The sequence below is a fragment of the Polyodon spathula genome, chromosome 12, assembly GCF_017654505.1.
Source record: "Polyodon spathula isolate WHYD16114869_AA chromosome 12, ASM1765450v1, whole genome shotgun sequence".
Lineage (NCBI taxonomy): Eukaryota > Metazoa > Chordata > Actinopteri > Acipenseriformes > Polyodontidae > Polyodon > Polyodon spathula.
Window position 1 is genome coordinate 17,005,000 of NC_054545.1, and position 26,469 is coordinate 17,031,468.

Genomic DNA, 26,469 nt, shown 5'->3' on the forward strand with positions numbered 1-26,469 from the left:
CCTACTAAAGAGCATTACAAGATTCTTTTGGTTAGTTCCCCACAAGGGTTTTCTGCATCATCAATGTGAGACTAAATGCTGGTGTAACGGGCAGGGTTGTGCCTTCATGGATTCTGTCCCGTCTGTGAGATGAGATGAGGCTAAAAGCTCTAGAACCACGAACGCAGGGGAGCCTGGCTTTTTTGCATTGCTGTGTGCAGGTTCATAGGTTTGCACCCAGTCTCTGCAATGTGACACTAGATAGAGAGAATCACTTGATTGTTAGTTACATCTTCAGTAACTTTGCAAGCTTTCCTGCTGACAGTTGTGTTGTGAGGGACTGGTTGAGTTATTTTGGCAAGCTGTAGCACTGCAGCACAAGTGTCAGCAACAGATCAGTTCTGTGGAGCGGTTTCAATTCAAAATACTGCATTACTTCATTATCTCACAATGCTTTATAACTTTAAACACCATAGTAACCATGACCCTATCTACACACTGTAAGGAGTTATAAGCTCATTTTACATTTGACCTTAGAGAGGTCAAAGGTCACGGGCAAGGTGATTTTTTTACTGCATGTTTGGGTTTCTATCTGTGTACTATAGTAACCATTAAACTATCTGCACTTTATAACGAGTTATAACATAGTTTTACATTTGACCAAAGATTTTGAAAGGCTTTTAAAGGAATGCATCAGGTGGCCATATTGGTTTACTTACAAACACCATTTTTGAAAAAGTCAATTGTACTGACACAGGGATGATGCTTATCAACTTTGGAGTTAGTCAACTAAACCTTGTTCAGCGGAAGTGCTTTTAAATTTAAGAACGAAACGTAGGTGTGGCTGCCATCATGTTTTACGAAAGAACACAATTTTGCCATATTTTAATTCCATTATCCCCAGAATGACAACTATCAAGTTAGGAGTTAGTTGGTTAAACTGTTTGCAAACATAAGCAGTTTGATGTTTTGGCACGTTTTGGCAAATTTGGTGGCAACCATTTTGATAGTAAAAAGTTTGGTTGCTGATGACATATGCAGATCAATCGGTTCACCGCTTCCCAAGAACAAGATTTTGAAAGCTTTTTCCTAAAAATGCGTTAGGCTGCCATCTTGGTTGACACAGGAAAAATGGAGGAAAAATGACAATAATAAATAAAATAAAAAAATATATATAATAAAATAAAAATTAATACAAAATCTTTACAATAACAATTGGCTTCCCAAGCCAGTTTGGAAGCCTAATAATCCTACATTTTAGAAAGCCAAAATAGTGCATTTTAAGAGGAATGGAAAACGCTTGACATTAGTTTAAACGTGACATCTTTCAGGGAAAGCCGCTGTAACCGACTGGCTCTCGGGGAGGTCTGATGGAACAAGCTGGTCTATTGTATTGAATTCTGCGGGGCTGTCACAACAACTATGTGGAACTTATTAATGTTAGTGCTGGAAAAAGACGGCCGGAGTCTGTGTTCGTTAACTGCATGTTAGTGTACCGTTGTGGAACCTTGACTGTATAACTGTAATACAGCAGTCTGACACTAACATGCGCACTGCAGCCTCCTCTCGTTCAGGCATAGCAGCAACACTACTAGTGACTCTAACCTCTCCAGTTCCTGTTTCCGCCTCTAAGCTTACAACATCTTTTATGAAGTAATTCCCCAAAACTCCAACTGAATACTCCTGCATTCAAAAGGGGCATACTAAGGTAGGTGTTTTACAGGCTTAAGTCAGGCCGATTTATTTAAATCGAGGTTAGAAACGGCAGTGTGCAGCCTTTATAACCCGGCCTGTTGCTGAGTGCTGCTGCCGCTTGCAATGCGATGCAAGCTAGTTGCTGCTGTTGTCATGATGACAGAATAGCGGTCAGTGGATGGTTTGCATATTTCGGTCCCGTTAGAAGTTCAGAGGGACCGTGTTTGTGTATTCCCAGCTGTAAAAACCTGTTTATTTATTTTCGTTTCTCATAATCAAAAGAGCTTTCAAATTATGAAAATATACTTCAAGAAACAGTAAGTGCGACCTTCCAGTATATATATATATATATGCGTGAGTGCATGTATTGCAAACGAAATTAGCGCTACATAACATATTAAAACACCGATAAACATAAAGCGGCAGCTGAAATTGCCTAGATAAAGAATACACTGAACGCTTGCATATCGGTCTGTGCTACATTGTTAGGCTGAGTCTATTCGTATGTATGTGGCTGAGCGTGTGTACATGTTGTTGTTGTTGTTGTTGTTGTTGTTGTTGTTGTTTTTTTTTTAACTCTTTCCTTTATGCTTCTTCTAAGACAACAATGAAGTATTTCGTTTCCAAGAGTCTTGCATGGAATAACGTTGCAGATCGGTGCACACTGTGATAGGAATGATAATAATAGTCGCAGAGGATAGTAAAATTTCAAATCACATTCGTGTGTGATTTAACACAGCTAAACACAATGTTGGGTTCACTGTGTAATCTGCATGTGTTCTAGAGTGTTGGTGTTAAATGTTTTACTAATCGAGTGCTTGTTGTGAGTACAGTCTGTGAAATCATTTACTAAACAAAGATTAGAACGTGCTTCAAAGGGTTAGCGGTTCTGTGCTAAAAAAAAAAAAAAAGCAGTGCTGTTTTGTTCTTGTGCGGAGCCACCGCTATTCTTCTTAATTACGTATACGAGGGCGGCAGAACCACATCTGGCATGGTAAGACTTACCGTGGTCAACTCCACGAATCAAGTCTGGTAAGCGGCCTTTTTGGCATTTTGAAGTAGCTTTCAGAGCCTTAAGTGTTGTAGTGTGGTTTGTATTAATGATACCTTGGTCGCCCCATAAATACAAAAATGAAACGGGAGATGGAATAAATGATTCTTTTTTTCCGATGGCTGCTTGTCATCCTTGATAAATTACACATTTACAACAGGCTGCATTCACTCGTTCATTCACGCTGTTAAAATAACACAGAACTGTTTTTTAATTCTAGACGAGAGCGTGGATCACATGATGAAAACAAAAATACCGTTATTTTCTTATATTACTCATCTGCTATTGCTAAACAGAAATACGTTTTAAACACCGTCAGGTTAGGGGAACTCACTAGTTATGTTTGTTAAGTCAATAGGGGTTACATTTATTTTTATTTGTATGCATATTATTTATTTATTTATTTATTACTGTATATGTATGCGTTACATTATGGTTTGCAAGGAGAATATTACGTTGTTGACCTCTGGATAAAACAACAGTATCTGTTTCTAGAACGGCTAGGTTGGCTCACCAGAGAATAAAAGATTCTGTACACGATTATATACAGTACCCGTAAGGATTTCTTTATGACAAAATACAATATTTTAAAACATTTTCCTAGGGAACTTTACAAGCACTTGCATATCTGTTTTCTTAAAACTCTCCTGAAATAAATGAGAATTGCTGAACTGGTCAACGCATTGTAGAGCCCTTTGCACAATTCTAGAATGGGTTGGGTACTGTATACCCAGAAGTAGTCCAATGATTTCAAATTTGCAACACATACAGTAATTGCTACCTACCAAAAGGATATGCAGCAATATGGATTATAAAGTATAGTTAGTTATTTTGGTCACACTTTTTATTATGCAGTTAATACTTAATTAGTTAGTAATTAGTTAATTATCTGTACTTCCCTATGTTTCCCAGCAATACATGGTAATTCAGTACTGATGGAGAGTTAAGGCTAGGATTAGGATTAACATAAATAATTGATCTGTCATTAAATAGAAAGCATGTGCCAGATTACCAGATTCTGACAGTACATTGGCATATTATTAAACGCAAGCTAAAATATTTTCATATTAATAATAGAAGCAAGCAAGAGAAAAAAAAAGCATGGAAAACTGTGTTGCTTGTATTAAGGGCTTTTTTATGCAATGTATTGATTTAAGTTAATGTCTTCTTTGCTGAATAAGCCTCTCAATCAGCAGGATAGATTTTTTGAAGGAGCTACACTCATAGAGAATAGGGTGTTTTTATGTATATAGACTGTTGGGTGATCTACATAGAACCCTGGGAGTGCTGTATATAATCATTGGTGTTTTATATAGAATAGTTGGTGTTCTAGAATCATGGGTGTTCTATATAGAATACTTGGGGCCTCATTCACTAAACCGCAGTCAATGACCAGAATTACCGTGTTTAAGGGGGAAGCCACACCATGCGCAAAAATGAACCAGAGATAGCTCTTTTCACTGAGCTAATTATATACACAGATAAAGCAGGCTAAATGATTCTTTTGCACGTTGTCACAACGTGCAAAATTCAGTATGCAGAATTCAAAATGAGGAATTATGCATGAGGTTTACGCACACTGTATTGTAATAGGAAAAGGTAAGTACGGTTCTGAGTTTGTCTCCATGACAGCGACCGAGGAGGACAGAGTGGGGAATCTGAAGTTTACAGACCAGGAGCTAAATGTATTAGCAGAAGTGGTGGAGAATTATGAAAGGCTTTTTGGTGCTGAATCAGCAAGAACCTTAACTTCAATGAAACGTTAAGGACAAAATTGCTGGAAACAAGAGTCGTTTAAAATGGTCTGTGTTGGCTGCAGAAAAAAAGTAACAGCCAGCCAAAATAAATCTTTTAAAAACAACCTTGAATGACATAGTCAGCAACATTTTCCAGTTTTGTAACCCTTTAAAACGTATGTTGACACATTCATTACAATGACTGTGTAATTCCCATAGACTATTTTGCTGCCTCTGATCCCAAAATATTAAACATGAGAGAAACTTAACTGCAAACCTGAAATGACAAAACCAAAGCTTTTGTCATTTTCATAAAAACAGAAATTGTACTGTCAAATTATTAGTAAATGATATAACATATATGCCATTGGAGCCCATCAACTTAGAAAAATAAATAAATAAAACATTATATACGACTAAGCATTGACGTAAACAGCTAGTGTTTCTCCCTGTGTTACATTGTCTATTATTACAAAGGCAGACACACAATTGAAGTCAATGCCATTCTCCACAAGTGTCTTAGATATCCTGACCTAAACTACTGTTGTGTGGTTAGTCAAGATGCAGTGTCCACTGAGTAAGTGGTACGTTCCTCTGAATTAGCAGTTGTAAAGCTTTGTGCAATGAAAATAATGTACAAAACACAATCGGGGTCCTCGTCGCACACAACGCTAACAGACTCAGAGTCATTCTGTGTGCGGCATACGCTTTAGGGAGATCTCAGTCTCGTCTGAGTGTGTCACTGTTAGGCAGCTGTTGTATCAGTATGTTCGCTGCACTAAAGTCTTCCACTAATATAAAATGTGTTGACATTGCGTGTTTCTCCACTTTCTGTGCCCTTTTTAAACAGTCTTGTGATTGTGACTGGCTTGTTCGGTAGTTGTTTAGTCTGAACTGCAAGTTTGATTTTCTTGTTTTTGTGCACTGCATTGTCAAGATGCTTGTCAATAGTATCTTTTCTTAGATGCTCCAAAGACACATTACAAGTTGAGCAGAACAGAACCCCACCATCTGCATGCAACTTCCCCTTTTCGTAGCTCTGAACACGACCCTGTGTTGAAATGAATTGAGCTTTTTTTGATTCGTCAGCTTTCTGCATTTTTTATGTTAATGCTACACTGCAAGCTAATAAATTAACCCTATCTAAACCATTTCAACCATTTTAAACTTCCTGCCTCTGACTCGTATGTAAGGTCATTGTACAGTATGAGGAATTCACCAATCATAAAGCCAGTATTTGTTTGACCCCGTTGCCATGGTAACCAAATCCACGGCATTGACGCTGGACTGCGTCCAGCTATTGTAGCGCTACTTCTACTTGATAAAAGTGAATGAACAGGGTATTTGAAGAGTAATGTAAAATACTGTAAGGAAAATACAATGCATATTTTTCACAGTAGGCAGTCAAATACATGATTTCTGTGAAATTCGTGATGTAGTGAATTTTCCGGGGCCCTCCATATAAGGCTAGTATGATCTGTGCTCAATCTGTATCTAGTTATTACCTCCTCACACAGCCCAAGTCTACCTGGTCTGAAATACTCTCTCCCTGACTCTTCTTCTCGCTCTCCTGTGCAGCTCTTCTGCTGGTTCTGTGCCACTGCCTGGTTTCAATAAGTGGTACTTTTAACACATGCTGAGGCACCTTGTAAAGTTAGTGCCCTTTAGTGAATACGGTGTGCATATCAAATACTTCCGTTACAGTATTTTGTGATGTAATTTGCATACATTTCCACACATTAACATTATTCATTATATTTAAATGACTCGAACGCGCTAGGGTGACACTGTCATTTAAATGACATTTCCCCGCGCTAGGTTGCCTGCCACTGGTTAGTACAGCAGGTGTACAAAGCACGCAGTAAAGGGGCCCTTGGTGTTCTGCAATCCTGGGTCTTTCTTTGGGATTCTCTGGAACCCTTATTTTGTTTAGGTCCTTAACAGGTTTTTGAGTTCTACTGTAAATAGGACGATGAAGGATGTTGTTGCACTGGATCAAATTGTGCTGTTTAGAACTCTTTCACAGATTAGATTAGGTAGTCAAAGATAAGTGCTTGTAAGCATCTTTGAAAACAGCTGTTTATATCAAACCCTCTGTGGTCGGTATATTACAAGGATTCCAGAAAATAATATACTTTGAAAGCTTAGAAACCACATGAACTTTTGACCCCTTTTAAGTGGGAATGCATACACATTATTTTCCTTGTATGCAAATCAGTAGAAATGTCTTGGTTTGTTAATTACAGAATATGCAGAGGAATTATAATTTTTTTCTTTGCCAATTTAAAGTCATGGGGAATTTTAATCTTCATACTGGTGACACACATCCACTGGATGCTGTACAAAGGACACCATTGACAATAGCCGGATTAAAACAGAGCCCTTTTGGAGTGACATTAGCTCACAGTGGGCTTTTATTTAGATTAAAATGAGATTTCTTCTGAGAGGAGCAAACCCTGTTGAAACCCTCTGGAAATGGGAAGTTAGAAATATGTGTCTGTATATATTGCACTGAATATCTTGGCAGGGAAGTCCTAAAGAACAGAATGGAACGGTTCAAGGTTAATATGGGGTTCATTATTTGCAGTTATTATTCACACTATTACTGAATTGACTACCCACAATGGCAATGCTACTACAGTACCTGACAGGAAGCATGAATGCAGCAGTAATTGTGAATGTCCTCTAGTTCCTGAATTGCTGATTGCTAATGTGTTATGCACTGGTTAACAAGGTTTGGTACGGGTAGCAAGATTTCGGATTTTATTTGACTTTGTATCAATAAATACACAGGAAAGTATAAGAAACTACACACAGGAATAGCTTTAAGATTTACCTTGTCCATGGTGATGTTCACTGTTACATCAGTTCTTCTGTAGTTTAGCTGTTTTTCATGCTGCTTTACTATAAAACATACCTTGCTGACAGTCCAGATTGTGCATTTACTCACCAAATATAGTTTTAGTGGACAAACATTTTGTCCCCCTTAATTGTTTCTGTACTACTGTATGTGACTCTAACATTGGTTTCTGTATTACATGCAGCAGTAGGAGGTTATAAAATCATCTCTCAGCTCTTTTGAAGAGCAAAACAGATTTCTATACATTTTACAGGGACAAAACTTTTAAAGATATATTTAAAAAACATATTTTATAACTAAATAGTATCATAGGGCTATAGTGTTGCAGGCCGTGTCTGTAAAACCACTGTACCTAATGCAGAGCAGTTAGACCATGCTTCATTAATCCTTACAAACTACGATGTGAGAGATGGATGCAGGAGGCTTGGTGCGGTGCAGATCCAAGACTTATCAGGACATGCTTGGTTTGGGACTGTTAAAAACTGGTGATGATAGCTCTTTCAAAGGTTCCTGTGCTCTGGCGTTGTAAAGGGGAGTACTTGTTACTCCCTCATTATTTGATAACAGAATGAAAGAAGTATGCTATAGAATAACACAATGTCTGTTCAATGGATTGAAGCAGTGGTGAATCTCAATACCACCACCATTTTAAGTATTCAAATATCAGTCGCATCATTGTGAAGTACTTTTAAAAAGACTATACTTTTTAATAATTTAAACAATGACTACATTATTTAGTAGACTTGTTAATAGTTTAGAGTTTAACCATTTTGCAAGCTGTTACGTTTCCAATTCTGTCTAAATGTTCAAATGGTATCAGAATGTGTATGAATGTTGGATGTAGTGTTTAGGGCTAACTGTACAGTGTAAGGTTATTTAATATTCAGTATTTGTTTTCTTCATAGTCTAATACATGTACTCATTAATGCTCAACACATAGTCTTATACACATTTGTAATAACTGTTTAAACTTTGGTGTGCCTCTTGCTATATTCAAGTTTAAGTGGTGTGCTTAATCTTAAAGTAAAAAAAAAAAATACATAGTGCTGGGACGAACACAGGATTTTCATGTTCGGATATTTGCTCAGAATTTCTATATTCATTTTTCAAAAAGTAGTAAAAGCCATTATATTGCTCTGAACGCAGGTGCAGACAGCATAGCGGCAGGGGGTGTGGCCGTGGCCCCTGTGTGTGTGCCTTTATTTTTCAGCAAGATCTTACAATATGTAACATGTTAAAATAGAAAAATACCCCAAGAGTAAACAATAAGTTGTGTACGGTTTACTTTACCACAATGAATTTACTGCAAAACAAAGGATGCCAAATAACAAGTTAAACATAGTTTTGTTTATTCCCAAAATAAATAGTACATAATATTGACACTGGATTTTATTTATTTTTTCATTCCTTGCCATTGCATTTTCTTCACAGTAAACGATGGCCAGAGACACGTTTTCATAAACTAATAACTCAAGATTTACTTGTGCCATTTTGTAGCTGAACAAGCAAACGAAAACTGAAATTTAAACTTTTTTTTTTTTTTAAATGTAGTCGTCGGCAATTATTTTGTATCATTTTCTCCCAATTTAGAATGTCTAATTATTATTTTTAGGCTCTGCTCACCCCTACCACCCCTGTGCTGACGCGGAAGGGGCAAAGATGAACACGTACTATAACATCAGGGCTAGAAGTTAACTTTTTAAGGCAGTATTGAGAATTTGCTGCCTGCCTGGAAAGTAGGTAACAAAATGGTCTTATTCGGTAGCAGTTTATTCGACTAATAATTATATATAAAATTAGAAAATAAACACCTAATTACTGTTTTAGATAGACTGAGTGACCCAAGCTATCACATGGTAGGTCTATATTTAAATCAGCAAATATTTATTGAAACCACTATGTGCTCAACTGAGTAATGGAATTAATGCAGTTCCTTGTTGAAATGAATTTTGTTGTATCCTTACGTTCTACAAGAATGCAACTATATTTGTCATCTAAGCAGTTGATATGCTGTCAGTATGGTTAACCAGATTATGTTTCATCCGTGCAAATTTAAGTGGTACGGATCCTCTTATGTCTTCAATTGTTGACTGAGATTTTGGTAACTAACAAGTCATACACACCTATAAAGACAGCAATTAGAAAAAATAAATAATAATAAAAAAAAGTAACGTGTAATACAATATCGTTGATTCCTGCACTGTATGACCTTATAGAAGCTGAAATGCCAGCTCGCACCCTGCCTTTTCACTGCATTTGTAACTGCTGTACAATTTGAAGAAATTAACTAAGAAGTAATAACAGAATAAGGGAAATCAACTAAGTTTAAAAGAAAAATAAATACGCTGGGTTTGTTTTTATATAACATTTTGTGTTAAGCACACTTTTCACTAGTTTAAACAGGAGAAGTATATACAGTAGTGATAATCTAGCGTAAAAAGAAAACCGATAAATTAATGCACCTCAAGATTGTATTTTGTCTATTATTTATACTAATAAAACAAGGAAGACGTTACTTGGATCATGGTAACGTTATAGCTAGCTGTTTGCTCCATTTTCTTTTTTCGTAGTCAGAATTTTGATAAAGTAATAATTATCCACCTATTACGTATTCATTTTTAGCGCGTGTGAAACCAGGGTTAAGATTATAACAAAATAATCTCCATGACAGATAAAATTAACATTTTATAGGCACTGAATAAACTTAATATCCTGTTAGGTTCTTGCCAGATGTCATATAAAATTTTAATGTTTTTAACTGTTATTTAACATTACTTTTGGTCTATAAAACAACCCACATTGTTCTGTAGTACTGTAGGTATTTGAACTCCACTGTCCAATACGATTTGCTTTGTGGGCCTCGCGTGTATCTACATGAGGCAGTACAAACCTCGGTCATCTATTGGGAAGCTCTAAAGCAATAGAGCCCGTGGAGGCGGCCTCTACCGTGTGGTAGATGACCACGACTGGAGTTATGCATCCCAAGCCGAAAGCGAGGCCGCTAACGAAAGTCAAGGTCATCTACCACACAGTAGAACCCACATCCAGAGGGCTCTGTCGCTATTAGAAAACGATTTATTTCTTTATTTTCTCTTTAAAAAAAACTTTAAAACCTATATTTACCTTGAACTTCTGATATTTCGACAGGTAACATTCCGCTGATGAAAATAGTCCCTAACATAATTAGAATAGAAAAACGACGTACACGTAGAGAAAATATTATTATTATTACAATTATTACTGTTGCTAACATCTTTATTTATTGGGGTCTTACTCTTTCTTATTATAATTTATCTGGACATGTAGAATTGTTGAATAGTCCGTGTACTGTTGAGTCGGACTCGAAACTTGTTGTTGGAGGCGGGGCGTCATTCAAGCAGGCAGGGAGTGGATTGGCTGTTGCGGAAAGAAATGAAACAGGGTTGGCAGTTTGACTGGCTGGTTTTGAGGGAGGATGTTGTTTGGATCCAGCCAATGACAGAAGTTTTGATTTGCTGTCCAGTAGCTGCGAATTGAGCCTTCATTACGGTGTCCTGTCACAGACATGATTTCACTCTAGACCAGCGTCAGAAAGTATATTTAAGTAGCTTTTTGTGTTATCGGGTTAGTTTTAGATTAGAATATTAAGGAAAAAAAGCAGATTTGCTTTATTGATTTAAAATTGAATTCACAGTTAAGCACTTTAATGTTCCAGCAGGCATCTATGCAAAATAGAAGCCGGCTAGATCTGGGAGCTGATTGGCTGTTCGCACTCAATCATTTTCTAATAGCAGTGGTTTCCTGCTTTGTGAAAGATACTAATAATGCATGTGTTAAAAAAAAAAAAAAAAAATCCTGGTAATTGTGTACGTGTTCACTCGGGGTCGGGCAGATACTGCAGCATAAGGTATCAGAAAAATGCTACTGCATAAAAAAAAAAAAAAAAAATAATAATAAAAAAAATAATAGCACATTTAAGAGTTTTAGGTAGCAAAGTGCTACTAAATATATGTTAACTTCGAGCCTTGATAATACAGTCAGCCCTCCTTTATACTGCCTGGTAAGGGCCATGGGCAGAAACAGGCAATAAGCGAGGGTGGTGTTATAGCGAGTGTCCAATAAATAAATAAATCGCACACACACAACCTTTTGCAATAAATTCAAACGTTTAATTTTTTTAGTTATACAATTACAGTATTTCCAAGCCATTTTAATAAAACATTAATCTTTAAAAAATTGTAGTACTAGTTCTTAACACAATAGTAGGTCTACTAGTGATGTTTTATCTTCTTTTTCCATCTGTATGAAACACACATGGTTTTTGAGGAACAGTTTAAAAAAGGGTAAGCCTGCTGAATACAAACCCCCATTGAACGATGCCATCTATTTATTTCACAAAGCAATTTAAGCTCTACAGCATTGTTTTTTTAAACAGTTAAAAAAAAAAAAAAATAATAATAATATGTACCGACAAACACTTTTTTAAAACAAAAAGTAAAAAATAAATAAATAAAAAATATTCTACTGTTTACAAAACTGTCAGCCTTCATTTATGTAAAAGTAGCACATAAACAAACAAACCTCTTGCCGTACTTTTTTTTTTTTTTTACTGTGGTTTATAAAAGTCACTTATTTTAGACTGCGTCAAGACTTTTTCAGGTTAAACAAAACGACCTGTTCCATCAAGGTAAGCCATTTGTTTTTATCCATTACAATGTCTCCAATTGTTCTTTGATTAACAGTACATGCCTCACTTAGGCGTGAAAACATTTGCGATGTCTTGCTGACTTGCTTTCTTATTTTCAGATGCACACATGCAGATTTGTTTCTTTTCACCTGGTCTTAATTGTAGGGTCGACTTGCCATTTTGTACTTTCTGTTTTGCTTTGGGAGTGGGAGTGTTGATGACATTGGTGTGAACGTTCAGTTAACAACGAATTCGGAAAGGTTAATTTGCCATGATTATTTCACTGGCGGTACGATGTGGAAAGTTACAATGCTTATAATAATGGGTACAAGTAGCACTGTTTTTATTTTGGTGACATTTGTTCAGAGAGAATAGCTGGTGGTGTGTGAGGGTGGCGTTATAAAGGGGGGCGGTAGAACGTGGGACAGCTGTATATACAATCAATATCAAAATCACTACACAGCATTTTCAGAAAGTTGGGTACTGTTTAAGCGATGCATATCATTATGACGTGCTGGACTTTTTTGTGTTCCATGAGATTCTGGCTCGCTCTAAAGCAGCACAATGCATTTTTGTCCCAGATGGCTTTCCATAGAGATCACTGAGTGCACGTGCATGATCTGGTTTGTTTACTTCTTGCTGTCAAACACTTTAATAGAGGCTAAAGAGCTGGTGTGTGGATCCTATTTATATATTTGCATATCACACATAGCTCTCTTTCATTTGCCATTTTTTTTAAAACTGTCACGCAAATTCTGGTGAGGCGGTAAATAAGCGCAAGGTATTTTTGTCATTTGTATCAAATATGAACATCTGATTTTTTGTATCCGAATACATGTAAAAAAAGTAAAAAAAGTATTTGTCCCAGCAGCTACAAATAGGTCAATTCAACTCCAGTATCTTTATAACAGTTGTTGTACCATGACAGACGTTTATCTTAGAGTACAGAAGCAGACAAGCTTGCATGGTAAAGCTGGAGTCAGGTTACAGCAACACTTGGGTGATCAAAATGATCCATGAGAGGAACAGAATAGCAAACAGTGGCAAATGCATTGTACAAGCACAGGAAAATCATGGTACTGTACTCTCAGTTAGTTATTCAAGGACCGGACACATTACAGATTAGATGAAGCTGAAAGTGTTGCTACTTACAGCTGACAGACACAGCCATTGAAGACGCTCCCCCACCGCTCAGCTTGTCACTTCTCCTGCTGGGGATATTATTAACACACTTCAGTCTGGAGCAGGATGAGAGGAGGGGTTCAGTGTGCACAGGACGGTATATCCACAGGGAACACACTTCTCTGTGGAGCAGGATGAGAGGAGGGGTTCAGTGTGCACAGGACTGGGTATATCCACAGGGAACACACTTCTCTCTGGAGCAGGACGAGAGGAGGGGTTCGGTTTTCACAGGACTGGGTATATTCACAGGGAACACACTTCTCTGTGGAGCAGGACGAGAGGAGGGGTTCAGTGTGCACAGGACGGTATATCCACAGGGAACACACTTCTCTGTGGAGCAGGATGAGAGGAGGGGTTCAGTGTGCACAGGACTGGGTATATCCACAGGGAACACACTTCTCTGTTCAGTGACAGGACATATCCACAGGAACACACTTCTCTCTGAGAGGAGGGGTTCAGTGTGCACAGGACTGGGTATATCCACAGGGAACACACTTCTCTGTGGAGCAGGACGAGAGGAGGGGTTCAGTGTGCACAGGACTGGGTATATCCACAGGGAACACACTTCTCTGGGAGCAGGACGAGAGGAGGGGTTCATGTGCACAGGACTGGGTATATCCACAGGGAACACACTTCTCTCTGGAGCAGGACGAGAGGAGGGGTTCGGTTTTCACAGGACTGGGTATATTCACAGGGAACACACTTCTCTCTGGAGCAGGACGAGAGGAGGGGTTCACACAGGGGGTATATCACAGGGAACACACTTCTCTGTGGAGCAGGACGAGAGGAGGGGTTCGTGTGCACAGGACTGGGTATATCACAGGACTGGGTATATATCCACAGGGAACACACTTCTCTCTGGAGCAGGACGAGAGGAGGGGTTCAGTGTGCACAGGACTGGGTATATCCACAGGGAACACACTTCTCTGTGGAGCAGGACGAGAGGAGGGGTTCAGTGTGCACAGGACTGGGTATATCCACAGGGAACACACTTCTCTGTGGAGCAGGACGAGAGGAGGGGTTCAGTGTGCACAGGACTGGGTATATCCACAGGGAACACACTTATTTTTAAGATGTAGATATGTTTTTATCATTATTATTTTTAAATAGGGTATCCAGTTACTTTTACTACCAATTAATAAACAGACTTTCTTTTGGTTATTTTAAGTAAGTCTTTTTTTTCAGTTTTTGGGGGAAATTAGGGCACAAATATCAATTAGCTTGGAGTATAAACGTTGATACGTTATCCAAATGTTAAACATTTTAATGGTGTATTGTTTAGGAAATTTAAATTGAGTCAGAAGCCAATAGTAACTCTACATGTACTTTTACATACTTTATTTATTATAGTAGGTCAAAATGTAAATCAGAAATGATCGATACTGTAGTAATTAAGCTACTAAAGGAAATGCTGTAACAATTGTGCAGCTACAGTCGAAACTACTATCATGTTTAATGATGTTCTGTTGGTCTGATTGAGCCACGAACACCACAAACATTATGGATTTTAAATTTGGGGAACCAAATCTATCATCAAAGATGTGAAATCTGACTCTAGCAAAAGCCACATATTGTCTTATTATACCCTCTAAATCAAAAGAGATATTTGGAGTCCAATCAACCATCCTGCTCAAGAGCTATCAGCTAGAGAGGGCTGGCTTTCCACACAGTGCAATCAAAGCCAGCAAACACATTTACAATGATTCTTTTCTAGTGCCGGGATGAACATGGATTTTTCATATTTGAATATTTAAATTAATATTCTTTAATTTTGAACTAGCAGGAAAACAAGTATAATACCTACCATTTTAGAGTAAAAACAAACAAAAAAATACCTGGTACCCAATCAAATTAGCTATCAAGAAGGAAACTTAAATTATGCATTGGTGTCCTTTGCATAATATAATTTTGATCCAGTTGTTTATGTACTGTTATATGAATGATTATGAACATGGTCATTTTTGCCACAGAACACATTTCAAGCAGCATTTTTTTTTTTTTATGTATTTCTTTTTAGCACATAAAATCAACCATTGTAATTATTTATATTTTTGGAAATCATCTTTAAACCAAACCTAGGCCAAAAACGGACCTCATCGTGTGCAACAAACTATTTCAAACTAAAGAAATAAACTGCATTGTGGAACAATGAAGTAACCCACACAGCTTCTTGTGGTTGTATGCCTATAAACGACAGAAACACTGTATCAGTCATGGCATATTGTCTGGGTTCTTGACAAACTATAGTATCCGAAACTGATATTCAGACTGAATCCGTACTGTTGGAGTTAGCTGGAAAACACGTGAGTAGGTTATGTGCTTGTTATGCTAAGGATTATACTAATATTTGACTGTTATTTTAAAAGCCGAATTCCCCTGTGTCCCAAACTTTTTAGCGTAATTCACCAAACTAAAATGACCAGCCACTTTTTGTATGGGTGAAATATTTCCTAGCACTGCGTAGCCTTTTCTTTCAATCTGATAGATCAACAGCTATTTGTTTTGTGATATGTTTAGAGTAACACGATTAGCACTAATGAGCACTTATCAGTTTGTTTGAACTGCAGTCGTGGCAGCATGTTGTACGCTCATGCCTGTATCTGGTTGTTTACTTGGAGCACACAACATGTTTTTTCATCAGGCCAGACACAATATTGCATTTCAGTGGCAGTGAGATGTGTTCTACACTGTATTCACTGACTGGCCTCATACTGGAGAGAATGATGTATTGTTCCTTGTGCATTCTCTCCAGTGGAAAAGGTCCAGTGTTGAAGGTATCTGTGATCTGGGCTGCTCAAGCACTGGTCTTTCACTTCTTACAATACATTGAACCATTTGTCAACCGTTTTACAAGTTTCTTTTTCAGTTGAAGACATTGAGAAAGAGTTGTTGACGAACCGTTTGTCCTTGAATTTCACAAGGTTCTTTTTTAACTGAAGAAATTGAGAAAGAGTTGCATTCCAACTGTTTGTCATTGAGTTTTACAAGTTTCTTTTTCAGTTGAAGACATTGAGAAAGACTTCTAGTCGAAATGTTTATCATTGAATATTTGCAAGTTTCTTTTTCAATTGAAGACATCAGTGGCGTTGCTAGGCTTGGAAATTTGGGTGGGCCCAAACTTAGGGAGGACGGGCAATGGCCAAAGGTCAAATGTCACAGGAAATAGTGTGCAAAAATGATTTAAATCTGTTAAAACCCTGAATACATCAAATATTTCCCCTGTAAATCTGTTTAAAATGTTTGAAGTAGACACCAAAATACATGTACATATATCCACAGTGAATGTGCTTTAAAAAGCCAAATGGGCAGTGACACCAAGCCAGCGAGAACAGTCTTAGTACATCAAGCAATTATTAAATAAAACGAGAGCTAGTAAATGACTTGCCATTGCCTAGTTAGTAACAGGGTAAGACGTTGAGGCTTGCTGCTAAATATTTTAATTATAGAGTCATACTCCAGAGAATCGCACAGGTCTCTATCAAACAACAGTAGAGAGAGCGCATTTGCAAGCGACTTGTCAGCATTGAGGTTTGCACAGCTGTCTTAATCCTGTTCATAGTGGAGAAGAGCCTTAAAAGTGTGTGCATATTTGGAAGGATAATCAAGTGGCAATCATCTCAAACTAAAATTAGGGTTGGATCATTTTTTCCCCCACAGTCGATTTACACTTTATTTGTTGAACAAAGACTGAAAACTTCAGCTTCATACATATTAACGTTGTACAACAAAGTACATGCCAGCAGTAGACTTTCTCTATTGCTGAATGTGTCCCATGTTGGCAGGCATGCAGATACGCCTTTCATAAGGCCATATCATATGTGTCATTTGGAAAGTGTCTGTTCAAATTGCAAAGTTGACAATCTAGTAAAATATGATTCCACATTGCTCTCAAGTTTTTATTAGAGTGCTCCCTGGTTGACTTTCCAAAGATGAAGTAACAAACGAATCATCCAGTCGATTTGGTAATTCTCTTCTGACATTTATTTTCACATGTTGCCATTTACACTACTGGAGTAAATTAATCATTTGCGGATTTGGAGGAAGAGGATGATATGTGAGTTGCTTCTGTGACTTCATTGTCTGTCTGTTTTCTTTTAAAGAAAATATAAACAAAAATACTAATTTGTTTTGGCATGTTGACTGTCGCACTACTACTAATTAGCCTGCAAGTTTGCTTAAAAAAAATGCACATTTTAAATAAAGCTGGAATATGGAAACACCTGGGACTTAACAGATCCACGCCAACTGCTCACAAGCTATCAATCAAACGCAGCTTGCACATGATTTGTTGTGTAAGAGGAAGCTTCCACCCAAACATTGCATTACAATGACTACTTTGCTTTGATTGGCTTTCTCTGTAGCCTATTTGTCCTTAACTTGAGCTCTTGCCTTCAGGGTGCACAGTTTAAAAAAAAGAAAAAGGAATAAATAAATTATACATTTACTTAAACTTGGCATTCATAAAGGTGCAGATATGGGTGGGCCTGTGTGCCAACTGGGTTGGCATGGCTATGCCCCTGGAAGACATTGAGAAAGAGTTCTAGTCGAAACGTTTATCATTGAATTTTATACATTTTATTTTATTATCACTACATATGTCACTATTAAGTGTTTTGGATACCTTCAAAAGTGCAACAAATATGTGACAACGTTAGTAAATTAAAAAATCCTACCTGGGGAGCACGTGCATTGGTATGCCAGACAAAAAAATAAATAAACATCAGGTTCTTTTAACTAAACAGTGAGGTACTAAATACTATTTGCCCATGTGATTTGTAGACCTCCTAATAAACTGTGTAAACACAATGCAAATATACAGAGCCCGGGAGGGGGCATGAGAGAGAAAAAACATATCTTGTGCACAGGACTTACTATCTCGTGGCCACGGTACAGTAAGACGTGCGCATGAGAGAGATTTTTTTTTCTCTCTTGTCCTCTCCCTGACTCCGTACAAATACAGCAAAATGAGATGCATGGCATTTTCAGCTGTATTAAGACTTCATGTGCGTATTAAAATAGATCCCCTCTATTGATAATATTAAAAGTGTGATTCTGTAGTTCAAACAGTGGTATTTCACATTTTTTTAAATTTCATTTTTAGAACCATAAATCTATTTATGTGAACTCTATGGGATCTGAGAAAATGTGCTACTACAAAGTTTAGCATAGATACTGCAGGAAACTCAACATGGTACAGTTATACATGCAATGACAAAGGGGTTTTTAATTAGTGGTGCAATGATTCATTGTTTCTTTACATGATCTGCCGCTGATAATAAACTGATACAAGACCAAAATCATAGCATAGTCTATTGTAGTTCACCAAATAGTTCTTGAATGAAAAATCTGCTGCGCTTTTGAAGTAACGTATAGAGTACTGTACATAGTGACACTGAATGTGAGGGGTAATTGCTTACCTTTAAAAGGAGGCATGCTGGAATCAGTCAGTTTAAAGTGAGGTGGGTGTGTTGCCATGACGACTGCAGTGGACACCAATATGTTCTGGAGGATAACCGTACTTGATAGCCGTTTACTGTGCAGCAGAGCCCACAGCTTGGCAAGAGTTGCTGTTTTTTTTTTCTATCAGAACTGAAGTAGGAGATGCAAGGTTGATTTCTGAAAACAAGCAAAATAACTTGATAAAGATCCTTGGTTCTCATCACCTACAGTGTAATGCAAGAAATGTGGTTTTATGTTTTGACTGGATTATAACATTTCTGAGTTGGGTTTCCAGGCCTTCTGTTATGGAATGTTTGTAGAGCGGACATTTTGAAACACTTTAAACTTAGAAGTGTAAAAAGTTGTCAGGATGTTAACAATGAAAATGACATTTCTGTTATTTAAACAGTTGTAGCAACACGTGGGGATGTGTAATTCTATATTTTTTGGAACCCCGCTATTTACTGTTTAAGTAAACTCATGTTATCACTGCCCCTAGGACTTAAGCCTCTGTTGCTACCAATCATCACAAAATTGAAACAATTAATCACAATTAAAAAACACAAAAAAATGAAAGCTTTTTCTTTTGTATTTAAAATTGAATCTGCAGACCCTCTCCCTCCATTCCTAATTAGCCAGACCAGGAATCGCAGACAAATAAATATACAGTCCAACCCCCCCAATCCCAGAGGGACATAGCTTACTAGTAGACTGCTGGGTCCTGATCATTAATTTGTCTTGCCCTGAAGCTAAATGAGATCAATATTTCAGACATTTCACTCGCTAATCTTTCCTGGAATCAGAATATTAAAGATATCTGTTTCGTATACGATTTGAGTTGCTTTCATTATACAATTGGGGCATTTTAGCATAGTGTTTTTAGTAGCTGTGGCATACAGAAATACAAGTGATCCATTTTTTTGGATCAGTCACAGTATACTTCAATGTAATGCAGAGGCTTTTAAAATCATTCTTTAACCTTGGATTTTTTAAAAATGAATTTCATTTATCAGCTAGAAAAGATAGACTATTTTAAAACAGCACCACAAGTATCTTCAGTCATATTCCATAAACTGATTAACGAATGAATTTAATACTCTAGAACATTGGGTTAAAAATTAAGCAATAGTGCATTAAAAAAAAAAAAAAAAATCATAAATTTAGTCTTCTCCCATTTTTTACCCCGGTTTTTCTCCCCAATTTGGTATGCCCAATTATCTGTATCATCGGCTCGCTGCTCGCAACCCCCTGCCGACTCAGGGAAAGGAGGCTGGAGCATGCCTTCTCCGAAATGTGCTCCTGCCAATCCATCATTTTTCACACTGCAGATCTACAGCAAGGCCGCCAGACCTGTAGTGCCGGAGGACAACACAGATCCGGAGGCTCCACTGCAGAACAACAGGCGCCCTATAGGCCACGGGTCGCTGCTGCACGGTGAGCCGTAGATTTCCCTGCCGACCTAAGCCCTCCCTACCCAGGTAGCGCTCGGCCAATTGTGCATTGCCCCATAGGAAGTCACGGTCGGCTGTGACATAGCCTGGACTCGAATTTGCGATCCCCAGGCTATAGGGCACATCCAGGTGGAGCGCCTTTGCTGGATGCGCCTCTCGGGGCCCCCATTTTCTTTTTTAGGGTTTAAATGATTATTGCAAGTGCTTTTTACAAATCTGAACTGTAATTTTGTATGCTTGTCGTGTTTTTTTTGGGGTTTTTTTTTTTTTTCCACTGTTCTGTAATCAGTATGCCTCAAATATAAGTAAAAAACAACAACTGCAAGGAAATATTTCTAAATCTTGGTTCCCTTATTGCAGTTTCCCATAGTAAGAACATAGCAGAGTGTAATAAAGCATAGGCAAGTATTGTAAAGCACAGAGAGGTATGGCAAATCAGAATTTAAAACATGGTAAACTATGGTAAATGCAGAGTGCAATAGTACAGTGGTAAACTTTTCTAAGGGTTATCTGTCCTTTATTTCCTTCAGTTTTGAGAGAGGAAACGGAACACAACCCAGCTAATACAGTTTTTAAATCTTTGGATATTAGAACAGTATGAATATGTTTTTGGTGCCACTTTATTTCTGTAAAAGAAAATGAATTTCCATTTTTGGAAAGTTACAAGTTAATGGTATCGAGGGCTGGCTGTCACAATTTTAGGATATGTAATCCTAAGGGGGGGGGACATTTTGTAAATACTCCCCCATAGACATCTAATCTTCTCAGACTCGCCACCCCCACAAAACAGATCATTACATCTAAAGAAGAAAAGGCTGCTATTGCACAGCAAGGCATTTACCAGGAAACCGAGAGTTTTTTTTGGCAGATGCTGCAAACTCTTAGAAATTGCTTTGAACTTAAAATAGCCCCCCTCTGCAACACTGTCAATAGTTTGCAGGCCCATCGCAGATAGACGGCTGACAATGCTGTTTTGTTCATCAACTGATTTGACTTATGGAGTTTTCAAAATCTAACGATATCTCAAAGTTCATTATAAAATTATGATGAAAGAAAAGAGTTAAGGCGAAGTAAATACACTTTCAAGGGATGCTTAGGGAAACCTGCTGAAATATATTTTATTGTACAATTTCCATTTTAGCCTCTAAAAATGTGTTTTATTTATTTATTTATTTACATTTTTAAGACTAATGTCCGATCCAAGACATACCGATAATTCAGCCAACTCTACCAATCCCAGGACTCTTGAATTCAAGCAGACACAATGCAGACATATCCTTCCTATTGCTAAAACAACATCTCAGAGAGCGCTGTCCTGCAGCAGAGTATGATGAGACTATGAAATGTCAGACGTTGCACTAGGATTCCTCTGACAGTACAATATGATTGTAAATCTGGCTCGATTACAAGCAGCCCTAATCAATATTGTGATTATTGTTGTGATTGTTATTCTACTGGCGATAGAGCCGTGGTTTATTATGTATTGTGCATGCTGTTGATCAAATGTGTTTGATGATGGTGTATTGCTGTATTTAGATTGGGGCGCTTCCCTAATGAAGTTTTCTTAGCTGTACATGTGGAACAAGGATTTTGTTAATATGTTCGGTAATCTTCCAATGGAAGGGGTAATGCTAATTTTCAGTCTTTACTGGTAATAGGGACAAAAGAATAATAATGACAGTGATTAATGAGTAAACAATGTAATAGTTTAACGATCATGCTGTAAACAAAGACGGTATTCATGCAGGTTAAACATATATGCATAAATGAGAAGAAACATGTGTCATGTAAAACATAGGAATGTTTAGTGTAGAAGTATGAATGTGAGTTTATTTTTGTATAAAATTATTCCAGATGCAAATGTTTATTGAATAATTAATCTCGTTAGGAGTAAGCAGGGTTGTAAAATACTGTGTCTTTCCTTAAGAGAGAATTATTAGGTCAGTTGTGATCTTGTCTGTGAATGTCAGTCATTGTATTTACAACCTGCTAGTCAGTTGCAATTTGTGTGCAGTATCTAGTGCCAAAATAAATAACCCTGACACCTTTGAACCAGATTAGCATTTGCAGAATGCTGCATGCTGTCATTAAAATCTTCCCTGGCAGTATTAATTGATGAAATCTCGCATAGTGTGCTGTGGTGTGAAGTTCAGATTAGGGTCCTTTTGATTGACACGGGGCAGATTTGACATTCATTGCAGCTGTAGCTCTTGTCCTTTAATCTGCCTAGCCTTGGAGCTGTTTCATATTCTGCATTTTTGGGGACTGGACTGGAACTGAAGGTCAGAGCAGATATTCTAATAACTATGAAATGGCAATGTTATGACTCGAGCGTGACTTGTAGAATTAGTGATTTGTCAGAAGAAATTTGCATTATCAACAGTGCACGCCAGCTTTGTGCTGAATGAGTTGGGGCTGGGCTACATTGTAATAGTAGTTTTCTTTTTTTTGTTTTATTGCACTGTTATCCTTATACAGTCCATTCCTTTTTAGTCTGTAGTCTTACATTGATCAGCAGCTAGGCTTGTGGCTATGAACCTGGCTGAGCCTAAACTTTTTAAAAATAAGCCTGAATACTGTGATAAAAAACAGAAATAAAAACAAGAAATCAAATAGCTTGAGTGACATGTGGGTAAGGGAATTCTTTCCATTCTGCCTTGCAGTGGTGTCTTCGAAGTCAGAAAACAACCGCATCTCCATGTTCAACCTGTCCGAATCTAATTGAATTACTTCAAAAACCTACCGAGATTTGGATCAAACCAGAAATAAAGGAATGCAAGCTGTTATTTCGAACATCTCTAAAGGCTCTTCCCTTGTTAGCACACCGCTCTCCACCACTGGGGCGTACTCTGCTAAAGCATAACCTAGATTTGTATAGCAACTGAGTGTCCTTATCGGCTGGGTTGTTGTCATCTATTACCACTAAAGACTTTACAGCAATACAGAAAATGATCACAAATACAATCTGAAACTTGGTACCAAAGTCCAGAACTTGTTTGAAAAGCAGTTGTCACAAGTTTCTAAATTGGTTACTGTAGTACTGTACCACTGATGAAATTACAGTGATAAGATTCTGAAACGTGGTACATATTCAGATAGACGCAAGATCCAGAACTGCACTGAAAAGCAGATTGCAAGGTTCAAAATGGGACAGATCGACTGTAAAAAAATAAAAAATAAAAAAGTTTTGGCGCATATGGAAGCTGAGTTGTGTCAAGCCTCCTATTGGGTTGCACTGTGGAAGGATGTTGAGGGGGGGGGGGGGGGGGGGGGGGGGGGAAAGCCTGAGAATCCATATGCTGGTCTTGTGCAGGATTTTACAATAGAACACACAACGATAGACTGACTGAAGATTAGAGAGATTCAAAATAATATGTTATTTGGCAAGCCTCCTATCCTCAGAATAACAACCATACTTCAGCAACAAAACTAATTGTGCTTCCCAATGTAGATCTGTTAGAGTCTTTAAAATGTAGATTTTTAATTAGGTTTTTAAATGGTCTATTCATTGAACAGGGAGAGATAAAAAATTTTGTGCTTATGAAAGAGACTTTGGGAGCGTAGAGATGGAAGTCTTCACACACAAAGCAGGGACAAGTATTGCTATAAATCTTATTTTTAACTGTAATTTGTACTTTTTTATTTAAACACTTCAGTAAATTGAAATGTTAAGTTGCTTCTATCTATCTATCTATCTATCTATCTATCTATCTATCTATCTATCTATCTATCTATCTATCTATCTTAAAAGTAATTGCTGGGTCTCAAATAATCACCTTTCTCCAATACCTGCCAAATATTGTAAATAAGAGCTGGGTCTCTGTTAAACGACGAGTCATTGTCATTGAAGCTGAGGAGGAGCTTGAGTGTAATGAAATGAAAGTGACTCTCAGGATTAATAAATAATAATAATAGAAAACCTAATTTAAGGTAGGCCTGCTTGTAATGCATATTTGTTTAATGCAGTTATTACATTACTAAAAGTTTTGATAATTAAAGTTGAAACTAGGCCGGATACAAACCTTGTGTGTATTTTAACATGTTTTGTTGTATTAACAATGTACACGTTTGAGATTAAACAAATTATTTTTGATAATGATACTTGCTGCTTTTATTGTTCATTTTTAAAAACATTTTAGAAGTTTGTATTATTATTATTATTATTATTATTATTATTATTATTATTATTATTATTGCGTATTGTGTTCGTAAGGATGTACGCCACATGACTATGTTATGATATCGGGGCCCACTGTCTTATTATTATTATTATTATTATTAACAATGGTAGATCTAATTCCATTTTTAAATACACATTTGTACTACTTCTTGTTCATTTGTCAACGTTTTGCTCCCTTATCCTTGTTAGCCAGTGCATATAAAAAGACTAGTAATGCTTTTGCTTTATACTTGAGGGTGTACAATACACTGTAATGTTGTTATAAAACAAAACTGTTACTGACACACAACCTTTTAACAAAGTTGCTGGAATGTTTAAATTGAGTTACGATGTTGCTACAAGGTTGTGTGTTAGCGACTTCTCAATGACCGCATGAAGCATATGAAGCATGTGATCTAATATAATCGCCAGCCTCCATTACGTGCTGGGTCTTCTGGCAAATACTGTAAGTAAAAGCTGGAGGCGGTTAATTGAAGTTTTACGGTATACAATATATATACCGTAAAACGCAGATAGTCTATATATATATCTCTCGATTCTATATATCTATATATCTATATATATATATATATATATATATATATATATATATATCTATATATATATATATATATATATATATATTATATATATATATATATATATATATATATATATACTATATATATATATATATATATATATATATATATATAAAACCCATAGTTAGGGGTTCAACAAGCATCGATTATTGATGTGTCCTTTAAATTTCCCGCTCTTCGATTACATAATGTTGAATCGATGCATCAAATTAGAACCCAGTTTGAAGCCTTCTGTTGCCTGTTTGAATTAAAACCTTGAGTGTGTGAGCGTGCGCTTCTTTTAATGCTAGTACGGTAGATTAGCACGTTGCTAGGATACAAGCTTTCGGCCTCTGCGTTGGACAAGCCAAATAAGAAGTAGACCTATTATATTCACGTTTTCTTGATTTAAAAATGAAGGCAATTTGTTTTTGTTTGTTTTTAAATCTATTAAATCTACTGGTTACCTCCTTTTCTCCAAGCATGCTGTGTTTGGATTATATGGCAATATTATATCAAAAGAAGCAGAATTTTGTACTATAGTTAAATTAGTCAGGATTTGTGAGATCAATTCAAATGTTTTGCTTTGCTTTTGGACATAAAATGTTAACAGTAATGAACAACCATAGTTCAGATAGAAATGGCTACTGTTAAAACAGTATTTTTTAAATTATTATTACTATTATGTCAAAAGGACATCTGATGTGGACGCACACATTCTTTTCAGTTGTTAAAAACTAATCGGACATGTTCTAATTTGAATATAAGTTGTGAATTTTTGTTTAACTGTTAAGCACAACAGTGTTTTTAGTTATTGGATCTTCTGTTTTAAAAAAAAAGTAGTTTATTCTTTTATTTTGAAAAGTAAAACGTCAATGCATCAACTTTGATAAATGCCTATACGATAATCGAGTACAAAATGAGGGTGCCGATTGCCCCACTAATATACATATTGCTTATTGCCCCTTTGCCGTTTTGGATATTTACAATCACGCTGAGTGCAGTTACAGATGGCTTTGCGTTCTGTTCTAATCTGAAAGAACGTGCTTGCAATAGATATAAGGCAGGCTGGATCTGCGGATTGACATTGGGGAATGAACGTTGTTGCATTTCTTAAGAGAAATAGCTTTGGGTCATAATGAAGAATAAAACAACATTTCTAAGAGGACATTTTTCTTTTTTTCCAATTATGTTTACAGCAGCATTTATCTAAACTCCAAAGCGAGTTCCACTTTCTGATTGATATGCATTACAAGTAGTGCTTTGCAGTTGCTGGAAAATTGATTTCATTTTTAGTGTCAGTAAAATGGAGCTCGAAAGCGGAATGGCCTTTGCATACGCCGGTTTTAATTTGATATACAACTGTGAGCTGTTGGGAAACAACAGTTGGGATGTAGTTGTGCAATAGCAAACCAATGTTCTGAAAAGACAATTTTGTTCTTCGTTAGTGGGATTATTTATTGTGCAAACTACTTGACGTGCCTAAAAAGGGTTTATTGAGGTTTTTTTTTTATTCATGAGCTTTTGGTTTGGAGCTATTTCAGTGCTTTCTTTAAACACACTGAAAGTACCAGACTGTTTGGTAACGTAACCTTCCAATCTTAGAAACTAGAATGGTCAGTCTTTGCTTGAGAGAAGCCCAGGACTGAGTGGCAGGCAGGGGGTGTTCA

At 37.0% G+C, this 26,469-nt stretch overlaps 1 protein-coding gene across 4 annotated transcripts in view; it reads left to right on the forward strand.

Annotated features, from left to right (window-relative positions):
* The first annotated feature begins 1,527 nt into the window (after window positions 1-1,527).
* The window catches only part of LOC121324521 (alpha-(1,6)-fucosyltransferase-like), a 206,753-nt gene continuing 181,811 nt past the window's right edge, over window positions 1,528-26,469 (forward strand). For 2 of the 4 annotated variants that reach the window (XM_041266514.1, XM_041266511.1), the window contains exon 1: window positions 1,528-1,687. The gene's annotated coding sequence lies outside the window, so the exon portion shown is untranslated. Of the gene's footprint in view, window positions 1,688-1,830; window positions 1,992-2,620; window positions 2,707-26,469 lie in introns of those variants that run through there. The other 2 variants (XM_041266512.1, XM_041266515.1) reach the window with 2 other exon arrangements.